This window comes from Azolla caroliniana, unplaced genomic scaffold (assembly GCF_043228905.1).
Source record: "Azolla caroliniana isolate FFs.n. ecotype wild unplaced genomic scaffold, voAzoCaro1.0.p SCAF_15, whole genome shotgun sequence".
NCBI classification, from domain to species: Eukaryota; Viridiplantae; Streptophyta; class Polypodiopsida; order Salviniales; family Salviniaceae; genus Azolla; species Azolla caroliniana.
Window position 1 is genome coordinate 17,272,909 of NW_028230450.1, and position 20,806 is coordinate 17,293,714.

The window sequence follows — 20,806 nt, forward strand, 5'->3', positions numbered from 1 at the left end:
TAGTTGAGTTTTCACATGATGTCAAAACCACACAATGATCTCTCTTTGTTGAGGTAAAAAAATTAGTGCAAGTACATGAATGAAATATTGCATATAACCTTTATTCGTGAAAAATCCAATGCCTAACTTAGTCTCACCCTGACTACCGTAAATGTTTACACAGAAGAATAATTCAATATATGTGAATAAAGGAGGCATGTTCATGCTACAGAACGAGTGGCTTTGCATGCACTACAACTGGGCAAATATGTAAGGATATTTGATTTCCATGTGCAATGTTTGTCCTTCCTATTGTCCCCTAAAAAATGTGCTAGGACTATGAAACATATCAATTTAGGCTTGACATCCCCAAGTTTTGATCTCACACACATATTGATGGCTATGAATCATTGATTTAATGTGTCCAATGGGTTGGAAGGTAGATTCTTTCCTCTACTCTAGCTATTATTTCCTAATGTGTTCATATTGTCCAAGAAATGACATTTAATTGAATGAGCTAATTGAACTAATTTTAATGCATTACACCAAATATGGAAAGTTTCAATTGATTGTTCTCAAGCAATATTTTTGTTGCCATGCACGTAATCCATATATCTCAAACAACATAATAAAAACGAGTCTTATTGGGGCATAGTCATTGGTTATAAACTCAAACTTGAGTAATCTATGCATAACCAAGATGAAGTTTGGGTGAAGCTAATTGGAGGTTTGAATCAAGTGATGGTGAAAATCCAAGGAATGAGTTGTCGTTAGGGTTGGAATGCCACTCGAACCTAGAACTAGTTGGTTCTCCCTGATATGCATCGAATCACAATATTTGACTGAACCATTTAGGGGTAAAACAATGTTCTTGTGTGGGGCTATGGGAATGGTACCAAATTTAGGCAAACTCTAAATACTAGATGTGCCCCTTGAAATGAGGGGAAAGGGTCAAAATATAGGATTAATCATGAATCTAGGGTGAGGCACATGAATAACTTCTAGCTAAATAGATTAGAGATGTTATTTTAAAGATGAACAACTGTGAATTCCTCGGAGAATCATGAACTATTGTAGTAGAGTAGTCAATAGCGTCAATTACTATCATTTTATACAATGTTTTCCATTAACATAGCATTTAATCTTATGCTTTGAAGTCACATATGTTGAATAAGGCCTTCATTTTCATTAGTTAATCCATTTGTTTGATTATCCTTGATTGATTGAAATGACAATATTCTAGACATACAATTATGTAAATACAACCTTCTATTACTTCACATTTATGTGTTGAATTTAAGTCTTTCAAAATCACCACCAATTTAGTATCAAGAGTTCTTGTTTATGCTTTGTGAAACATTTGTACCACATTCATATTCGTGTCTTCATTTTGTTATGATGGGCCCATCTATATGGTATGGGCAAGCTTCTTCACTAAACATGTGCTTTCTTACACTGTTGAGCTTGAACAACCTACATACGGTAAATCGGCTCTAATCTCCCATACTAAAAGGGACACAGTTACCTTAAGATTAGGATCCAAAAAGCATGCCTATAGTCTTGCTTGCTTTTACACAATCTAATGTTCTTTCTCCTTGCAAAAGATAACATATGTCCTACCAATTTTTATGCACCAACAAGTGGCATTCAAACTCTTGAAATTTTAGGTAGTTTGTAGTATAAGTAGTTCTAAAATTGTACCCAAGTTAAGGAGCATGTTCTGAATTTTTTTTCTTTAAAAAACGGCACTAGTTACTAGACCCTATTTAGCAATTGGTTCTCTTTTTGCCTATGATGAGACTCAAAAGATCTATGCTTGTGGCACTTCCTTGATGCATGGGTATTGTTTTTCTCGTCATTTCCATTCCTTGACTGATTATTAACAACAAACTATTTTTTTTCCAAAATGAAGCTACTTTCCCATTAGTTAGGAAGGATTATTACAAAGAGACTATATAAGGAGGCTTATACACAAATCGGGGAATCTCCCTCCGATCAAGTTCAAGAAAATGAGACTACTTACATAGCCTTTTGGACTACAAAGAGAGAGTTGTAGCAGTTTAAACTGATTGACTAGTAAAACACATTGATCAACTTCATTAAAGCTCAAATAAGCTATGTTGTTAGACAAGTTGTATTGTGAAAATGGAATGTGACTTCGAAGTACAATTAGTTGTCCCAATTTTTTATAAGCCAAACAAATCCCCACAAACACAATTCAAAGGACATAGTGACCGGTATAGTACCCATACTTTTTCTTTCATTGTTAAGTTTATCAACGTTGGATGAACCATCGAGTGCTTTCTACCTTGCTACTTTACCTTTGCAATTGTTCAAGAGTAGAATGTTATACAAAGAAGTGATGAAAATATTATGATGGGAAGTCTTAAAGTTTAAGTTGCTACTTACTCAACCGTTTTGTAGTTTACTTGCCAAACATAGCTAATAAGTCTATTTTTGACATGTCAAATTTTGAAGTGTCTTGCTAAATGGAGACAAAGGTCTAACCTGAGTGGCTTAGGTACTCGATGTTGTACAAGAAGGTGTTGGTGACGGCTTTTGCAAGGCCATGTGTAGTATAGAGATAAGAGCAAGTGATTCAAAGTTGTGTTTCTTATGTGTTGCTCTATGCACCACCTACAAAAGGTGGTGGTAGAGGGAGAAAGGATGAAAATCCTAGTATGTGAGGGGGATAGGTAGAGATGATGATAAGAAGATATGAAAATAAGGGTGAAAGGATGACACAAAAGTTGTTGTAAGAGTAAAGCCCATGCGTGGTATTGGCAAGCTAGCCTTCTAACAACATGTAGCAATCTTGAGTGTCTTGTATGTTGCTTAATATAAGGAAGTCTAATTTACTATCTAGGTTAATTTATGTGTCTTGTAGATAGCTTAGTAGCAACATATCGTAAACTTTAGTGTGGTGTATGTAACTCTAGAGGGGGTAGGATAGGGCCACAAAGCTTCTTGGTCAACATACTATAGGAATTTGCTAAGTTGGATTCTAACCCAACAATATTAAATGGAAAGGCCAACTTTGTTCACTTGGGCTACTCATTGTAACATCGTCTTCATTTGTGTGGAAGAGATGGACTTCATTAGGACCAAGAACCTAATATGAATTTGTGGGTTATAATCGAACCATAATTTTGCTTACTCTTAATGGTTACTACCATCCACACACCAATTACAACCAGAGTTAAATAATGCATTAGTATGACATATGAAGAGGTACAAGCTACGATCTACTTGAATCTTGGAAAATTATGAGTGTGATAATTTAATATCTATTTGAAGTCATCCGCTTGGAATATGCATGTTCCTATGGTTTAGTTTACTAGCGATGCATGCATGTAGAGAGTTGATAGTGAAATGTGATTAGGGAAAAGTCTTTATAATGATCATGGCCATATACTATTGAACTTCATATACTTGCTCTATAATCAGTAGTTCTAATATGTTTTCATAGACAACTCTATCCATGTGGCATTGGGTATAGATGCATACGACATTTTGGTGAATGTGGAGCACATCTTAGGTTAAGTTAGTAGGATGGAAAATGGTTGGATGTTATCACAACAAGAGGACAATAAGTCTCCTCTCCATCCATGAGTCAAGTGTAACATTAGAAAGTCTAGTTACTGCTATGAAATGAATGACAATGCATAACTAGATTTGAGAATCAATGTTTTGCTAAAGATACGTCCAAACAGTAACATTGCAATATCTAGTGGAGGTGAACTTCGTAAACTCAAGAATATGACCTTTAATATTCGATGATAGACCAAAAGCAAGAAAGAAAATACTTACTAACAAAATACTAATGTTGGCCAAGAAAGAGGTCTCTATTTCCATACTAGTGCCTACATATAGTCTTCTAATCGCTATCTATATACATAGGCATAAATTCCGAAGATTCAAAGAGACCATAGACATGTGCTCTTTATGGAGACCACATGAAGAACCAACTTTAGTTACCAACAATCTAAAGGTGAAAATTGATGGACAAATATTCTGTCTACCTTATTTATTCAATCACAAAAGTCTCTTAGAACTCCCTCTGCGGGTCTTCTGTCACTTCATTCATTCAAGTGTGTTTAGGAAAGTGTTAAAAATATGTCTCCACTCTTCATTTTCCTAATAACTTCAATGCCTCTAATAACTTTAAAACATATATAAGGGGAGAGATGAATGCCTCTTTGCTACAACAAGAGATCTCAGTACAAAAGACCCAACTTAGACCAAATTTATGGGGCGTTTGCCAATCACAAAGATTTAATCCTTGTCCGCATGAGAGTTTCTCACATTTTGCGTAATCCTTGGATTTGACTTTTTTTGACGAGGATTGGAGTGGTGGCTGTGTATAATAACACTTTGAGAAATATTTTTGTTAAAACCAGTCGAGGAATATTTATACTAGATATTTCCATAAAACATGATATGGTTCCTAACTAAAACGAATTTGAAAAGAATGTAAGAGTCAAATAAATGTGTCTGTAGTAGACGACCCTCAAATAAGCCAATGTGGGGGGTTGGTAGGAAAAGCAAGCTCGACAACTCAAAGCAATGAATCTTTAATCGAGTTTAACAGTTACAATGCAATTAGTGCGCATCCCTCCTTGCAAACACGTGATACATATAAAAAGGAAAACGGAAGTACCTTTCAACATTTTTTAATATACTTTGGTATATAATGAAAGTTATCCCGAACATACACCTTGAAAATTCGTTCCTGTTGATAGACAAGCTCTTGAAAATTTTGTTCTTGAACAATTGATCACAAAGTGAGCAATGAATGAAAGAATTTGCATTGGACCCTGATGATGAGAACAAGTATCTTGTACTGGTAAAATAATAGGTTGGTGGGTCTGTTTGTGGGTGCGATATGCATATGCATGCATGCAATGTAAAATTTGTTCACAATGTGCCTGATGTCTCGGGGCATTGCATGGGTAGGATGTCCACATGAACCACAAAAACACTCAAGGGAAGTACTAGCATTTTCTCCCTTGGGAACAATGATCTTTGTACAAACCTTGATTCGGTTTTATCTGTCACGTCTTTCATCTACATCAGGTGTGCACGAGACATGCTAAACACATTAACAGAAGGCCGCACCTCCTCGGGGGTGTCAGGTCATATACGCACGTCTGTTAGGGAATCACTGGAAGCTCAATTGCACACGCGAGCACACTTGTGCAGTTGAGCTTCTAATGGACACACTCGGGACAGAAGGAACGGAACGATGGAGTAGAGATATTCGAGGAATGAGCAATGCTCTCATGCATTTTGGCAAAATGTTTCTTGAAAATTGGCACATGCACACACCCACACTCAGCTTTTCTTTTCGTAATTAGAATTACACAACTAGAACTGCGTCGTGGGTTCGAAACCCGATTCTCTCGCTTTCTCTATTACTTCTTCACACACATCTCTCAATTCACTAAATGCCAATGTGTGGAATGCACGGGGTTGAACCCATGACCTCCTGGTCTCCCATTTGGGGTTTCTAGGTTTCTGATGGCTATATGTATGTATGTATGTAATGTATGTATGAAGGAGCCTTTCTTTTGTAGAGTGAGTGAGTGATTAGAACACCAAATATAGGGGGTGGGGGTATTTCCTTCTACTACTACTACCACTACTAACAAAAACAAAAAAATATCACACACACACACACACACACACACACACTATAAATATGTGTGTGAATGAGTGAGTGTGTGTATGTATTTTGGTCTCATCACAGAGAGAGAGAGAGAGAGAGACGCACACACACACACACACTATAAATATGTGTGTGAATGAGTGAGTGTGTGAGCCATCTTCGTATATCGATCAACCACCGTTATAATCGCATTGAACCCCTTAGAGACTGGAAGATCTGTGATGAAGTCTAGAGCAATGGATTGTCACGGCTTGCTTGGAATTGGTAATGGTTCTAATAAACCATATGGATGATGCCTTGGCATTGTCATCAGAGAGAGAGAGAGAGAGACACACACACACACACACACACTATAAATATGTGTGTGAATGAGTGAGTGTGTGTATGTATTTTGGTGTCATCACAGAGAGAGAGACACACACACACACAGAAGAGAGGGAGAAACACAGAGAAGAGAGAGAGAGAGAGAGAGACACACACACACACACAGATAGACAGAGAGTGGCGCGCGCGCGCGCGCACACACACAGATAGACATAGAGAGAGAGAGAGAGAGACAAACACACACAGATAGACATACAGAGAGAGAGAGAGAGACACAAACAGATAGACATAGAGAGAGACACACACACAAAGAGAGAAGGATATACAAATAGAGAGAGAGAGTGACACACACACACTCACATACAGAGAAGGATATACAAATAGAGAGAGATAGACACACACACACACACACACACAGAAGGATATACAAATAGAGAGAGAGAGAGAGACACACACACACACAGAAGGATATACAAATAGAGAGAGATAGACACACACACACACAGAGTGAGAGAGAGAGAGAGATGGTGAAATGTACGCCTCCATCTCCACTAGCTGTGGGGCGGAGATCCTCCTTCCGCCTCCGCCGCCATCTCCACCTCCGCCGCCCTTCCGCCGCCGGCGCCGCCTCTCCCCCTCCTCCTCACAATAACTGTCATAACCACCATGGCCATCACCATCACCATCACCATCATGATGGTGATGGTGATGATGATGATGACGCTCTCCGCCTCTTCGGGCGGCGCTTCTTGGCCCTCAGGGCTGCCGCTCACCTCTCCCTCTCCGACGCCGCCGCCGCCGCCGCCGCTCCCTCTCCTCTCAGCCCTACTACTACTACTAGTACTAGTACTAGTACTACCCCTCCTGTCTCCTCTCCCCTGCGCCGCCATCTTGGGCCCCGCCGCCGCCATCGCCGCCTCCTCTCTTTGAATCGCTGGCCTTATCGCCCCCACTCAAGAAGAAGAAGAAGCAGCAGCAGCAGAAGACCTCACCGTTTCCTTCCAATGCTCCCTAACCCTTCCCTCCTCCTCTCTAATCACCTCCGATTAGGCGCTACTTGCCCCCACTTAAACCTAGCCCAGAATAATATGCTCCTTAATCCCTCCCAGAAACGGGCCCAGCAGGCCACCGCGTTCCGTGATTATCTGCCACAGAACCCCAAGAAGCTCCACTCAAGCCTTAATCTCCGCCCAAGGAGGTCTAATCAGCACTTGTTAGAACATAATGAGAACCCATTAAACCACAATCAGGACCTTAATCACGCACAACCAGGAGCTAATGATGATGATGGAGTCCAGCTCTTGGGGGGCCCAGATGCTAATCAGGGGGTGGAAGAGCTGCTGGAGGAAGCTGCCCATTACATCGTCTCCCTGCAGAGGCAGGTCCAAGCTCTCACCAATGCCCTCACCTCCCTTACAAATCCATGAATTTTCAACTAGCAATTAGCTACTTAACCACCTCATTAGCACCTTAATGATTCACTAACCTACATAATTAAGTTATAGGCAGTTAGTTAGTTAGTTAGTTAGTTAGTTAGTGGTGTAGTAGACTACTACTTTCACACCTCTACATATCTCTCTAATTATATATACACAATGGCTATCTTTGCATCTGAAGTCCATCAATCAGTCAGTAGTAGTAGTAGTAGTAGTAGTAATGATTCTGCAGGCATCCCGAGCGCACCGACATGGACAGGCGGTTATTCTATATACCGAGCCGAGCTCTTACACCACTCAAAATATAATCCATCCTTTTCAACCGATCCGAGCCGAGCTCTCACTCCACTCAAAATATAATCCATCCTTTTCGATCGAATCCGAGAGTCCGTTGAATGGCGTAGCCGAGCTCTTACATGCACCCTAACCCTAGCTCAACATAATCCATCCTTCCGATCGATCCGAGAGTCCGTTGATTGGTCGGGAGCTCTTACGCGTACCCTACCTCGAGCTCAACACAATCCATCCTTCCGATCGATCTGAATCCATGGAATGCCGGAGCTCTTATGCGCATCCTAGCTCGACCTAATCCACCCTTCCAACCCCGAGTCCATTGAATGCTCATCTAGCTCATTGTTAGGTACTTAACCTAAGTACCTAACTCTCCGTACCCCCGGCCCCGGCCCCGTTCCCCTTCGACTTGTCACTTTGTTGTCGTGGCCGGGAGTTGGGCCGCCCCAAACGTACTTCCAATGTGCCCACACGCTCATGTGTCAACAACCTTCTCGTCGACCGACCGACATTTAGATCCATGGATTGGAGATCTATTTGCTAGCTAGCTCCATCCAATGCCCTAGGCATGCCTCCCTCCCTCTCTCTCTCTCTCTCTCTCTCTCTCTCACCCTCACTCTCACCGTGGCTCTCAATTCCATGGTAGTGGGGAATGTCATCACTAAGGATGGCATGCACTACAAAAAAATGTTAGTTGCATTTTGTTTAGGTGCCTTTTGGGGTAATGTTAGAGCTCTGGGCCAATGCACATGTACGCGTAGTCTAGGTGCTACTGGAGTGTAGTGTAACTCCCCGGGGACATACCAATGTTTATGCTTCTTCCTTTCTAGTGTAGCTATTGTAACTTACATTTTTCTTTGACCACCAACAACCTCTCCTTGGGCCATCCTGGGCTCCTATGCATGGGTACCTCGAAGTAACGATGTGTGTGATGATAAGTAAAACTAATCTCGAGAACAGGGGAGTATTGGATACCATAATGCGTTGTTTTTGGCCCCATAGCTAGGTCATCGCCACATGTAATTTTCTTCATTTATCCAGCACTAGAATCATAAGTCTACAATGTTGTCGCATATGGTGAAGAATGTAAGGATTTACTATGGATGAAGTGTCAAAATCTTGGTTGGCTTCAATGCGACTTCTATTTTGCATTCATATTCTTCTTCGTCATCATCATCTTATATTACGTGCGTGCACCTTGAAGTTTGAACCATTTCCCTCAATGGGTTGTGAAAGTGCCCCCCACTTCATGCATCTATTTCGGCCATTATGGCATGTTCGTCCCATCCTTTCCTTTATGGTCCGAGCTTTTTTGGTGATGGCTCAAATGTCAAATCTTTCATTTCGTGATGATGTGAGTTGATGTGTTTGCCTTAGTAGTCCCTTCAAAATTTGGACGCTGGTATAAGTGCAAATAGTTCCATTTCTTAATCGTAATCATTGATGAAATGAGTAGTGGACGATCCCATTATCTTATTACCTTATGTTTTCGTCATCATATGATTTCCGTTTACTTTAAGGGGGCCATCGGATTTTAGATATTTAGTGCCAAGTCTTTATTTATTTTTGTTATATGCGTGCAGATGGTCACACTCGAGATTGCATATATATTGTTTATGAAAGTTGATATTTTGTGTTTCTAAATAGATGTGTGTGGTTCAAGGTCGATCAAACGAAAACCTTATCATGGATGAGCATTTCAAACCAAAGTCATACCATTTTGATCGAATTGCATGGCTTTGTAAATATGCGAAGCATTCAAATGATTGATATCGATATGTTACATTCATTATTTTTAAAGGGCATAACCAAAGTTGTTACCTATGTTGTTAAAATTAAGAAGGTGCGCTTAAAACTCGAACATGCTTGGACTTGAACTGAGAACCTCTTGTTGCTAAGATAGATAAGATGTAGTTACAACTTGAACATAAAAGGATTCTAGATTTGAACTTGGTACCTCTCATTAAAAGCAACATCTTTGACATTTTTATTGATAAGTAATATACTAATATAGATAAAATCCGTAAGAACAAAAACACAAAAATGGAAAAATTGGGCATATCTCTAAAGGACATTGACAAAAATAGTGTTTCGGATAAGGTAAACAAGATATAGTTAAAAAACGTGTTTCCAATGCATTTTGAGAGTTTAACTTTGGACGTCCTTGACCTCTATATTTTTGGTATGTTGTATGTGGAGAGCTCCTTGTAACTAAGGCCACAAATGTTTTAAAATTGAGGAAGGGTGTAAAGTTGTTTTTTGTTAAGATTCATGAGGTTCTTGTCAAGAACGTGTTATATTTTGTGGAAATGTGAGAGGATTACACAAGCATATGTTCTATCTACCTTCATGAAGGGGTCATCTTTATTATTTTGATAGAGACTCTCGTAGTGTGGCAGAGCTCTAGCTTCATACATGTGTGCCTCCATCTTCATCAAACCTAAGGTACGATCAATATCTGAACTTGGTGGTATTCTTATGTACACATACCAAAACTCCAAACTCGTCAAAAAAGAAACTATGTTTGACCTTAAATACAAAGATAGATCATATAATACATATAATGATCTTATAACCTTCAATACATCAATATGTGATATTATGAAATGTCGCCACCTCATATAGGCTAATGCATGATCACAAAATGTCATGTTTGTATGAATGCTAAGTGACATGCTTGCATGAATGCCAAGTAGTGTTCATGCATGCTTGTGAGTGGCAACATGCTTGTGCTCAAACCATGCTATATAAGCACGTGTTTGAGTATTGAAGTGTTCAAACCATGCTATATAAATACGTATTTGAGTATTGATAAAATCATTCCATTTCAACACCCCAAAGAAAAAACACCCACTATTTTTATTTGAGAGAGAACCTCTCGAATTCTATAAAAGGGTGAAGAGGGCTCAATGTTGAGGGGGGAAGTTAGTAACAACACGGAAATGCTACTCAAATCCAAAATGAGCTCAAGGGCTACAAATCAAGAGGGCGTGCAAGATCAACAACGACAAAAAGGCAATGTGGCTATCGTTTGTTGAGACATTGCACCGAAACTCGAAGATACCCACCCATGGAGCTCCACTTGTGATCTTTTCTTCTCCATGTACTGTTTTCTACCTATTCTTCTTTCATTTATCTCTTGATCACTCTATGTATGGAGCTGAGAATATTCTTGTTGTATTTACATGCTCTCGTGAACTTATTATTTTTAAAATTTTTTAATATGATTTATATTTAAGTTATCTTGTACAAGCACTGATTTAACTTAATCATGGTAAAAAAGGAGCAAATCGTAATTTTCTGCACGAAATTCCAAGCTTGGGAAACAAAGTTACAAGAATTTAACGAATTTGGTATTTAACACATTAATGAGCCATCTTGCTGGAAAACCAATCTTGTCAATCCAATTACTCCGCAATGATGGTCGTGAAGGATTTTTCGGGTTCCGATTCCGGTCACTAAGCGTGAATTAGTAACTTGTTAAGGCCAAAGACAAGTCCGAAAACGTGATAAATTTTAACTTTATATGGTGTTCATACCCCTTTCTCTCCCCATTTGTTACACCACCGAAATTTTGTGATTAGGGTGGATCTTCGACCGGACTCGAACTCGGACTTGCGTATCGACATTGCTTGACTACATGAATGATAACTAAGTAAGGAATTTGGACGTGTTAAACATACCGCCCAACCACCCTTTTCTCTAGCTTATCCTCCCATGATGTGAATCATGGGTGTCTTCTCCATCCGTCGAGAAAACTTACAAGCCCATGACTCACGTGGCCTTCTCTACCTGTCGAGAAGGCCCTCACCTCAATCCGTCGAGGTGGTGTGTTGTGGTTCCAAACATGGAACCCCTCCACACAACGGAGAAATTGATTTATCAATTTTAAACTTCTTCCTTGAGGAATAGTTATCCTCGAGGCAAAGACTAGAGAATCTATTGTAAGCCGAGGATAGCAAGTAAGTGTCGATCGGTAATAATAAAATAATCCCATATATATACTTGAATTGGTTGAGTGGTAACACAAGCGACTTGAAATCTATTAAGCATTGCCTCTATAGCATTGAAAACTACAATCAACATAGGATTCTAGTGTAAAAATTGATTACTATTAATGTTCAACATTCCACATTAGAGGAATAATTATCCTTGATGTTGAACCTATTCGGAATCTTGGATAACAAGTAGACCGACAATTAGGTGATAACATTATAAAATCCAAAAAGGATTAACATATGGTTGGCTTTGTTGAATGGTTAAGGTGATAGACTCGAAATCTATTGGGCATTGCCTACTTAGGTTCGAATCCTACAACCAATGCATGATTCCAAGAAAGAAATTGGTTTGTATCAACTTTAAACTACAAACATCCTCTTTGAGGAATCTTTATCATCGAGTTAAAGAATAGAGAATATATTGTAACTTGAGGATTGCAAGTAAGTATAGATGGGTATTAACAAAATAAAGCCATTTGGCTAGGTGGTTAGGAAGAGAGACTTGAAATCTATTAGGCAATTCTTATATGGCCTGGCTAGGTGGTTAGGGAGAGAGACTTGAAATCTATTAGGCATTACCTATATGGTCTTCGAAACCTACAATCGACACATCATTCTAGTGCAAAGATTAATACTATAAAATTTTAGCCTTCCTCATTGGAAGAGAAATATTATAACCCAGTATATGTTGAGTTGACCGAATGTTGAAGGCGATAAACTTGAAATCTATTGGGCATTGAGTATGTAGATTTAAATCCTATAGTCAATGCATGGTTCGATGTAAGAAATTGATTTGTATCAATTTCAGACAAGTTCCTCCTTGAGGAATATTTATCCTCGAGTAAGGAGTAGAGAATCTCTTGTAAGTCGAGGATAACAAGTAAGTGTTGATGGGTAATAATAAAATAAACTCATATATATGTTTGACTTGGTTGAGTGGTTAAGGTGAGAGACTCAAAATCTATAGCTTCAACCTTATTCATTAGAGGAATAGTTATCCTCAATTTCCAAAATCAAGAGTCTATGGTAAACCTAGGAGAGAAAGAAGAGTGTCGATGGGTAAAAATACAATACACTCTAACGAAAACCAATATAAACCCATCTATATGGTGCATTTGAGTGAGTGGCTAATGCAATATGTTCAAATCCTATGGTCAACAAATCATTCCAATGCAGAAAAACATTTATATAATTGTGTAACCTTCCTTGTTAAAGGAATATTTATACACAGTCTAGAATATGTTAAATTGATATGTTGTCGACTTGGTTGTGTGTTTAAGGCGATAGCTTTGAAACCTCTTGGGCATTGCCTGCATAGGCTCTAATCCTACAATCAATGCATGGTTCCACGTTAGAAAAAATTACAAACATCATCCTTGAAGAATATTTATTTTGAGAATCTATTGTAACCTAAGGATAGTAAGTAATAACAAAATAAAGCCATCAATATGGTTAAGGTGAGAGACTGGAAATCTATTACAATACGGGTAACAACAAAATATGGTTAAATGGCTAGATGGTTAAGGTGAGAGATTGGAAATCTATTAGGCATCGTGGAAATCTATTAGAATACGGGTAATAACAAAATATGGTTAAATGGCTAGACGGTTAATGTGAGAGACTGGAAATCTATTAGGAATTGCCTCTATAACATCGAAAGCCTACAATCAACACATGATTCTAGTGCAAAAATTATCATCCATGTCAAGAATGAATGTAAGCCGAGCGAAGAAACTAGAGTCTCTATGGGTAATAATTTTTATAATTCAAACTAACATATGGTTTACTTCGTTGAGTGGTTAAGGTGATAGACTTGAAATTTATTAGGCATTGATTGTGTAAATTCAAATCCTTAGTCAAATCTTGTAGTCAACACACAATTCTAGGTAATAAATTATAATATCAATTTCAAACTTCCTCTTTTAGGAATATTTATCCTCGAGGGCAAAATTCTACGTAATATCAATTTCAAACTTCATCTTTTAGGAATATTTATCCTTGAGGAAGTAGTTGAAAATCTATTGTAAGCCGAGGATAGAAAGTGTTGAAGGGTAATAATAAAGTAAAACTATATGTATGCTTGAGTTGGTTGAGTGGTTAAGGTGAGAGACTTGAAATCTATTAGGAATTGCTTCTATAGCTTCGACGCCTACACTCAACACATGAATGACACTAGTGGAAAAATTGATTTCTATCAATTTTCGGGCTTCCTCATTAGAGGAATAATTATCCTCGACTTCAAGAAGTAAGAGTATATTGTAAGCTGATGATAGAAAGTAGGATGTTGATGTGTAAAAATATGATACCCGCTAATTGCTTTTACTTGTTAGAGGGTTCTAGATTGAAATTTAAGAGGCCATGCCTTATAAACCCATTTATATGGTGCACTTGAGTGAGTGGCTAACGTGACATGTTCGAATCCTATATGCAAACACATTATTCCAATCCGAAAAATCATTTGTATCATTTTGCAACCTTCATCCTCAGAGGAATATTTATACTCGAGGTGTAGAATATTGAATCGATTGTAAATCGTGGATAGCAAGTAGACTGTCAATGGATAATTATAATATAACCTCTAACTTGAGTGGATAGCAAGTGGATGGCAAGTAGTAGCAATAGATTAACAAAATCTAATATGTAGTTGACTTGGCCGAGTGGTTAAGGCGATAGACTTGAAATCTATTGGGCATTGCCTGCGTAGGTTCAAATCCTACAGTCAACGAATGGAAATGATTCCAAAACTTTGTTTGTATCAATTACAAACATCTTCCTTGAGGATTGTTTATCTTCTTGGATCAATTGTAACCTAGAATATCGATGGGTAATAATAAAATAAAGCCATCTATATGGTTGACTCGGCTAGGTGGTTAAGGAACTTGAAATATATTACACACTGCCCCTAAATTGATTCCATTGCAAGAATTGATTACTATCAATTTTCAACGTTGTCCATGGGTGCATTTGAGTGAGTGGCTAACGTGAAATGTTCAAATCATACAATCAAACACTGAAACACATCATTCCAATGCAAAAAATCATGTGTATAATTTTGTAACGTTCCTCCTTTTATGGTCAAGGTGTAGAATATTGAATCGATTGTAAATTGTGCATAGCAAGTAGAATGTCAATGGGTAATAATAGTATAAACTCTAAGTCAAACCAACATATGGTTGACTTGGCCGAGCAGTTAAGGCGATAGATTTGAAATTTATGGTCATTGCTTGCGTCATTTCAAATCCTATTGTCAGTAACTGATTAGGAAATAGGTTTTCCGTAGTTTTCCCTAATCTTATGATGAGTACATGTGGGTTAATTTTGAAAGGAACTAGGGTATGAATTGTAATATTCAATTCCATGGTGTGGGATAACTATTAAGTGTGTTATTACTCAACCACTTCAAATAAAGTAGTCAATGTGAACACATTAGGGCCTAGGGTTTCTGCCTAAATAAGGAGGCTAGCTACCTTCTTTCAGGGAGGCTTGAATTATGTTGAGACTATGAGAGCATGGCTATGGTTGTTATTAGCTAAGCATGTTGTCGTGGAGAAAACCGTCCCTAGGCGTAAACCGAGTATAACGTGCGTAAACCGGTCCTTCACGTGGGCACAAGTTTTGATGTATAGTACGTAGATAGGTACAAGTCGGCTGAGGTGAAATCCTAGGTAGCACACATTCATTAGGGAGAAAATTGAGGCGTATCCCTGTCCTTTCGGACAGGGAATAAACATGATGTAACGAGGGGTAACGGCCTCCCTCCTTGGGCTATAAAAGAGAGGGAGAGGTATTGTGAAAAGGGGGTATCGCATATTGTGGAGGACGAAGTGCTGTTGGACCAGAACCGAGCTCTCCTCCTCTGTCTTCTCCATTGTCGTTTTGTGCAGATTTTGGGAGGCTAACTCTGCTCCACGGAACGCTCGAGTGCTTCTGGCAGAGTCTCCATCTTGCGTTCTGTGTGTGTGTGTGTGTGCAAGCGTCAGAGCCTATCACTCGCCGGCTTGCTGGTTGTAACTCCTTGGTTTATATATACATATACGTTCGCTCTGTCTCCATTGTTCAACTCTTGTGAATGTGTGTGTCTGTGCGCGTGTGAAGTACGTCGGTAGCTTCCTTCCCCTCTTCTCATTCGGTTATTTCTCGGTCCAAGGCCCTCGTGGTCCTGTTTCGTTCTCCACACACGCGCGTAACAACGCGACATATTTGGTGAACCCGACGTGAACAGGCGGTAGAGGAATAGAAAGATGAGAGGGTCGGATCTTGCAGAAGCCATGGCTTCGGCTGTGGATCGGATAGTGAGTGCGCGCGAAGGCACAGGCGCCCTCGATAGGGCTATTGAGGCATTCGTCGACATGATAGGCCGGTTTGGTGGGAAGGACGCCACGAGCTATTTGGAGGCTTACCGAGCCGAAATGGTGATGAGGGACATCTCGGAGGACATGCAACTGACCGGATTCCCTTGGGTGGCGATGCCGGGCATCCACGCAGAGGTACTTGAGGTACGGGCTGAGAGTCGGACCTGGGAAGAGTTTGAAGGTCGGCTCCTTGATAAAAACGGGCTTGATGACGCGCTTTGGCTATCAAAGCGGGACTTCATGGAATGGGTGGAGACCCCTGAAAAGGGGAGAAACGCGTTGATGCTCCTTCGGGAGTTTGAAGAACGCTTCGCGCGACTTTCAGCGCTGGACCGAACTGTACTGGACAAGAGTCATGTCCTATTGTTCGTTAAATCGGTGGACGCAAGGGATGGGGAGCAAGTGGGCTTCCTGCTGGAGACCGATGACGGCCTAACAACCGACTGGGCCGTGGTAAAGAGAGTTTGTGGTCGTTTTGACAAATGGCGTGAGTGGGTCGATAAAGGCTTGACGGGGGCGGGTTCTGTTGCGACAAGGAAGGTCGAGGTACCCCTACCGGCGCGAAGGGAAGAGACCCGAGACTGGCTTGAGACCGGCTCGACTTCGACCGGCATGGTCAAAGGCTTGTCCGGAGGAGCGGCTCTGGAGGAGTTGACTCAGATGGTGAGGGACCTCAAGATTGCACAAACACGGAGGGACGACGGTGAACAAGTCTATGACCGAAGGCCTCCAGCTGGGAACCGATGCTTGTGGTGCGACGCGGTATGAGCCCGGTTCGGGCAAAATCAAAATGATGCCAGTGCGACCGGCGCACCGGATAAAGCCAAGATGGCCGGGTACTGACTGAGCATGGAGATTGAGAGGACCACGGACCTGCAAAAGGTCCTCGAGGAACGTATCCTCAACAGCAAAGTGGAGTTGTTACTGAGGGAAGTGCTCAGAATCGCCAAGAAGGAGTTCCACGACTCCATCGTGGACTTGGTGAAGCGGAAAAGGCTTTTGATAGAGCCGGAGCCGGAGAAGCCGGTGGAGGTGCGAATGACGCACCTAGAAGACATGGCTCTAGAAGAAGAATTGGCGGAGAGCCACTATTCAAGGCCACATTGGGCCATAGCAACCACGGAGACCCCCGTCAAGATCGGAGATGTTCAAGAGCCGGTTTAGGCGTTGGTGGACCACGGTTCAGAAATCAACTTGATGTCCATGAACTTCTATAAGAAGGGGAAGTGACCGATCAACACCAAGCATGGGTGGAAAATACGGGCAGCAACGCGCGCCACGGAAGAGCTGCATGGAGCCTGCCCGAATGTACGAGTGAAAATCGGCGATGTCGAGATCGATCAACACTTCTTCGTGTAGGAGATGTCCTCGCATCCGGTTATACTTGGGGAACCGTACATCACGGCGGCACGGATGGAGACAAAGGTGTTGGACAACAGTTCGGCATATGCACGAGTCAAGAGCCAGTTATGGATAAAGGGGGTCGCGTCGGACCCAAGTTTACGAGATCCGGCCAGCATAGGACACACGTTCACCGACATAACGCTACGAGAGCTCAAGATCGGTGGGGGTGACTTTCTACTGCCGGCGGAAGAGGACCGGTTTTGGAGAATGCTCGGGAGGCACGGGAAGGCTTTCGCATTCTCATCGGAGGAGATCGGGTGCGTAGACCCGAAGGTTGTGGAACCAATGGTGATCTTCATGATATCGCATGAGCCGTGGAATCTCAAACCGATTCTGGTACCCAGAGCTCACATCCCGAAGCTGATGGAGCTGCTGAAACAGAAGGTGGAGATGGGCATCCTCGAACTGTCAAGTGCCCCATATTCGAATCGGTGGTTTACCGTGCCAAAGAAGAACGACACACTGCGCTTCATATAGGACCTGCAGCCGGTCAACAAGGTGACCATTCGAAACGCAGATATCGGACTGACCATCGATGAGTTCGCGGAGGCCTTCGCAGGGAGGTCGATCTACTCGGTCGGGGATTTGTACTTAGGGTACGATCAGTTCCAACTAGCCGTAGAGAGCAGGGATGTCGTGATGATGCAAACTCCTCTCGGCCTAGTTTGGATGTGTACCCTGCCGCAAGGAGGAACGAACTCGGTGGCGCACATGGTGAATGCGATGAACAAGGTGTTGAGGAACTGCATCCCGGACATCACCATGCCGTTTCTGGACGACATCCCGATCAAAGGATGTTTGGTGGAGGACAAGGACGAGTCGGTCGGGCCTGACGGTTGTCGGAGGTTCGTGACAGATCACATCCGTGATTGCGAGAAGGTGCTACAAAGACTCGAGAGCGTGCGACTCACCTTCTCAGGAGAAAAATCAGCCTTCGGACAATCGGAGATCCTGGTAGTCGGACACCTGTGTGGGCCTTATGGCCAGAAGCCGTCCCCGGTGAAGGTAGAAGCCATCTCCGCGATGAAGGATGATTGCGGGTCGGTCACGGAGGTCCGAAGGATCCTTGGGGCGTGTGCGTTCTATCACATTTGGATTCCGCACTACGCGCATGTTGCGGAGCCGCTTTACGGGTTATTAAAGAAAGGGCGCCGGTTTGAATGGAGGACGGAGCACGCGGAGTCAGTCCGGAGACTGAAGGAGGCGCTCGTTGCGGCACCGGCTCTTCGAAAAGCGGTTTACGGTAAGGAAGTTCCCATTTACGTGACGATGGACACGAGCCCCACTGGAATCGGGTGGGTGATCAATTAGGAAGATGAAGACGGCATACGGTTCCTGATCTGGTTCGGGCCAAAGGTATTGAGCGAGCGGCAGCGAGGATACGCCCAAATCAAGCGCGAGCTATGGGGTATCGTTTTGGCAGTCAAGGCTGACAAGGACTATTTGATCGGGATGGAAGTGATCGTCGAGACGGACTGCCTACCGTACCCCTCAGGTGGATTGCGTACATCAAGTCCCTGAACCCGGAGATACGGCACATCTCCGGAAAAGATAAGGCCATGAACGATATGCTTTCAAGGGCGTGGTTCAGCGACGAGGACGACATGGTTTCGGATAACGAAGAAGTCGGCGAGGACTTCTTCGGGTCAGCTAACGTAACAACAAGAAAGGGGAGCACTCCGGCGCTTAACGAATTTGACGAGAGCAAGTACGGCTGGGAGTGGCTCCAGATTGGCAGGTTCCTGAAGACAATGACACCGGACGCGGCGTGGACGAAGGAAGAGACCAACCAGATTCGGAAGAAAGCGTACCGATTCTTCCTACGCCCGCTCCGAGTGGTGGCGAAGAAAGAGGAACAGGAAGAATTGCTGACGGCGTACCACGAGAGTCCCTGGGCCGGACACCGCGGGAGGTGGGCCACATTCGAGAAGCTAAATGGGAAGTACTGGTGGCCAGGACTATACCGGGACATGCATCGGTTCGTGACGAGTTGCGAAAGCTGTCAGGTGCACTCCATAGTCCGACATCGGGACGAGCTTCACCCGACCTACCCTTCGACCGTCCACTTCAAGTGGATGGTGGATCTGGTAACGATGCCGATGGGGGTAGGGCAGATGCGGTATCTGGTGCTGGCTCGGGAGGACCTGATGAACCAAGTGGAAGGCCAAGCGTTGCAGAACAAAACGATCGTGGCCGTGTGCCGATTTCTGATCGAAGAAGTGGTATGCCGGTATGGATGCATATGTAAGATCGTGGCCGACTGCGGGGAGTTGGACGCGCAAGAGGCGGAAGAGATGTTTGACCGGCTAGGGATTAAACTCTCGCTCACCACAGCGTACAATCCGGAGGCTAACGGGAAGGTGGAACGCGGACACGGGCCGATCATCAAAGCGTTAGTACGGGCGTGTGGAGGCCAAGTCGGGAACTGGCCGTGACTCTTACCCTACGCGTTGTGGGCGGACCGAACTACGCACAGTTCGGTAACCGGATTCATGCCGACAGAGCTAATGTACGAGCAGAAGCCGATCATGCCAACGGAGCAGAAAATCTCCTCATGGGCCACGGTGGACTGAAACGACAAGATGAGCCGGGAGGAGCTGTTAGCAGCATGGATTCGGCAGCTGGAACGAAGATCGGAGGACGTGGACCGAGCCGCAGAGAAGCTACGGGCGGCGAGGGTAAAGAACAAAGGACGGTTCGATCGGACTCACCGACTGAGACCGAAGAAGATCGAGGAAGGCGACTGGGTTCTACTGTATGACAACAACCTCAACAACCAGCACAAGGCAATGTGGAAGTTTGCAAGAAGATGGTTTAGGCCTTATGCGGTGACGAGCGCCAACGACAATGGGATCTACCATCTCGTAGAGCTCGACGGGACAAGGATGGCGGTACCGGTGGCGGGGAAGAGGGTCAAAGCATTCAAAAAATGGCATGAGGCTGAACTAGACCCGGACGACCTGGATAGCGACAACGACCGGCTCGGAACGGATGACGATTCGGGAGATGAAGGATAAGCGTGGGCCGGTCTTCTCCGGCAAGCGTCTAATTTTGGCACATACCGGTGGATGCGCGGTTAGGTGGGGGCGGATGTTGTGGAGAAAACCATCCCTAGGCGGAAACCGAGTATAACGTGCGTAAACCGGTCCTTACACGTGGGCACAAGTTTTGATGTATAGTACGTAAATAGGTACAAGTCGGTTGAGGTGAAATCTTAGGTAGCACACATTCATTAGGGAGAAAATCGAGGCGTATCCCTGTCCGAAAGGACAGGGAATAAACATGATGTAATGAGGGGTAACGGCCTCCCTCCTTGGGCTATAAAAGAGAGGGAGAGGTATTGTGAAAAGGGGG

At 42.8% G+C, this 20,806-nt stretch overlaps 1 non-coding gene across 1 annotated transcript; it reads left to right on the forward strand.

Moving 5' to 3' along the window:
* The first annotated feature begins 14,339 nt into the window (after positions 1-14,339).
* On the forward strand, positions 14,340-14,421 carry TRNAS-UGA (transfer RNA serine (anticodon UGA)). Its single transcript has one exon. It is a non-coding gene; the product is annotated as a tRNA-Ser (tRNA).
* Positions 14,422-20,806: the final 6,385 nt, after the last annotated feature.